This window comes from Nyctereutes procyonoides, unplaced genomic scaffold, assembly GCF_905146905.1.
Source record: "Nyctereutes procyonoides isolate TBG_1078 unplaced genomic scaffold, NYPRO_anot_genome, whole genome shotgun sequence".
NCBI classification, from domain to species: domain Eukaryota; kingdom Metazoa; phylum Chordata; class Mammalia; order Carnivora; family Canidae; genus Nyctereutes; species Nyctereutes procyonoides.
In genome coordinates, this window is record NW_026575139.1 from 17,783,657 (window position 1) to 17,786,914 (window position 3,258).

General features: G+C 37.5%; 1 pseudogene; it reads left to right on the plus strand.

Annotated features, from left to right (window-relative positions):
- Window positions 1-1,236: 1,236 nt before the first annotated feature.
- LOC129495919 (SIN3-HDAC complex-associated factor-like) lies at window positions 1,237-2,111 on the plus strand (annotated as a pseudogene).
- The last annotated feature ends 1,147 nt before the right edge of the window (window positions 2,112-3,258 follow it).

Sequence of the window (3,258 nt, forward strand, 5' to 3'; positions counted from 1 at the left end):
AGGAGAGCATGATACCGTAAGGCTTAATCTATTTTACTGTGAGATATTGTTTATCATTTACAAAAGAGGAGGAAGGAAAGCATGATATAATTTCAGATATATATATATCCTTCTTTTTTTCTAAGAAAGAAAAAGAAAAGAAGGATAGTGACGAGATTGTATCTATAGGGTTAAATGATGAATGGTCCTCTCTTAGTCCACCTGCTCAAAGATGATGGGTAGATAAAATGGTCAGGGGAATTCTGGTTCTGCTCAGGTCTTTGAAATAGTTCAAGGAAAGGTAACCCATTTAAAGATTTGTGAAAAACAATTATAAGTAATAATTAATTATTAACTGTTATTTTAGTCATATAATAAAGGATTAGTTGAATAGTCTTTTGAATAGTGTCTTTTGTAGATTTCTGAGCCATTATTTCACTTCCTTAAAAAAAGTACTTGTTCATATGGCACCTGGAGAGGAGTTGAGAGTTTCCAAATCCTTATAAAAATTCCTCTAGGGCAAAAATTTAGGCAACAGGACTAAATGTTAATTCCAAGTCAAAATATGGTGCTTGTTCCATCAAAGAGCAACTAAATTCAAATAAACCACACACTCTCTAATTAACAAAAATTTAAAACTATTTCCCTGACATCTTAAGAGATATGGACTCCTCAGACTATTTATATTAGAAATGAGAGAAGTGCTTATCAGTTGTTCTTGATGGTGGTATGAAATCTTAATGTGTAACTGTCAGTGGAGACCCATTTAGTTATCACAAAATATTTCCCCTTATGCATCCTACAAGTATTTACACAAAGAAGTCATCTCTTTTACCTTTGCTTGGTTGAAATGCAGCCAATAAATTACTCATTGATGAAGGGAAGTCCAACATTTTAATAATTTTAACGTTAGCTTAAAATGACCAAACTTGTAGCGATAACTCCATGAGTCTTATCTCAACAGACTTCTGGTGCCTAAAGAAAACTGAAGGAATGGAGAAAATATCTAGCTGGAATAAAGTTTTCTTTTCTCCTCCTTCTCCTCCTTTCCCCCTCCACCTCCTCCTCCCCTTTTTGCTACAAACGAGTCAGAGAGGAAAGCAGAATCTACAGCCTTCCGGCCAGTGGTAGCATGCTACTGCAGAAATGCAGGAGACCATCTTTCTAGACAAGGCAGTTGAGAAGAAGGGAGTGATTGGAAGGGAGTGATTGGGGTTGGTTTGGCATGCACGGTGCACTTTGGGAATGTTATTGTGCATGGAACGGCTTCCTTTGGAAAACTATTGCCCAGAAGAAAAGACGTTTGGTTTTCATAAGCCAAAGATGTACCAGAGTATAGAGGGCTGCTGTATTTGCAGAGCTAAGTCTTCCAGTTCTTGATTCACTGACAGTAAATGCTATGAAAAGGACTTCCAGAGCTGTTTTGAGTTGCACGAGATTCATTCTGGAGGCACTTGTAATGCCCATGTCCTGCTTGTGAAAAGATGGAAGAAGTTGCCAGCAGGAAAGGAAAGAAAGAAAGAAAGAAAGAAAGAAAGAAAGAAAGAAAGAAAGAAAGAAAGAAAGAAAGAAAGAGAAAGAGAGAGAGAGAGAAAGAAAGAAAGAAAGAAAGAAAGAAAGAAAGAAAGAAAGGAAGGAAGGAAGGAAGGAAGGAAGGAAGGAAGGAAGGAAGGAAGGAAGGAAACTGGAATTATGTGGTAGGTGCAAGGGCAGGACCCAGTCTGAAGGCTACACTGACACCAAAGAAAGTGAAAACTCTATCTGGAAACAGAATAAAAACTCACCAGATCAGTAAACTACAGAAGGAATTTAAGTGTCACAATGCTGATGCTCATAGTACCACCTCAAGGGCCTCCTCAGCTCAATCTCCTTGTTGGAGTAACCAGTCAGATGATGGCTCAGACACAGATGGCCTCTGGCTCTAAAACAATGCCAGTTTTTCCCTTTTTAGATCTCACATACTAGAACAGACAGAAAATGTGTTGTGGGATTATCTATAAAGGCCATCTGGGGAAAGTCCTCATTGACACACATCTATTCAAGCTTGGCTGCAGCAATAAGAGAAAGCAGCTGCTGAGAAGCGGGAGGAGCAGGGGCCAGAGCCTTTGCCCATCTCCACTCAGGAGTGGTGACTGAAGTTTAGGTAGAAAGGGCACAAAAATGATTTAAATTTTGGAAAAAAACCAAAGCAACAAAACCCTCCTATTTTTAACTTGCATACCTGCTATTCTGCCAAAAGACAATTTCTAGAAGAGTTTTGAATGGGGTTTTTCCTCCTCCAGTTCCACACTCTGAAGCCAGTGTCTAACTTACTAGAAGAAAAAAAGAAGTGTACATAATATTTAAGATGCTGAATGTTTCACAGGAAAGCTGAATGCTGCTCTAATGTGCTTTATGTCTTTTTTTTTTTTCTAATCCCCCTCTAATGAATGACACTAGGGAAATTTCAGGGAACAGAGATGGCATTTGTTGTATGATAAACATATGTAGTTTTAGTCTTTCTATAGTGAGAAGCAGTGGTTGGGGCATTTTTTAAGGTGGCTGGGTATACTTGTTTTCCTTCATGATAATAAATTTGTCATGACTCAGTAACATGGACTTGCCTCTAGAGGTAGCTGTTAATAATTCTGAAAAAATAAGGTCTTGCCAAAGTTCTGATGATTCAAACCTATATACTATATACTACTGAATACAAGGCAGGACGGACTAAACTCTGGTGCAAATACCTTGAAGGGGCAGTCTCTATACAGGGAGGTAACCTGACTATATATGTGTTGCATCCCATGTCACCTCTCTCCACATTGATATTTGATAAAAGCTTTTAATCTATATTGAAACTTCTAAAGAAGAATCCAAGCTCCTCTGGGGAAATGTCAAGTTTTAGGATGAGCAGTTACCATACGGTAGAGATCATGTTCTATTGAAAAGGTTAAATTATCTGAAAAATGTGCAAGTCTCCAGGATGTCATACAAAGAAATAAAAGTTAATGCTTCTTGGGGCACATTTCTTAGAGGGCTTGCCTAGTGTGTAAATAGTTGACTTTTGTTTGTGTTACATGACTGGAGACTTCATCAAAAATCTGCACAATTCAGCTTTAGCTCTGGATTAATTCAGCTGACTTTTGTGAACGTTTTATTTGTGTCAAGTGGTTGGCTTGTTTTAACCTCTTAGGATTTCTTTTTTTTTTTTTTTTTGTCATTGTTGTTTTTCCACTCTGTATTAAAATAAAATTCTACTAAAGGGAAAAAAAAGAGTCAGATAATATCCAATGGTAAATA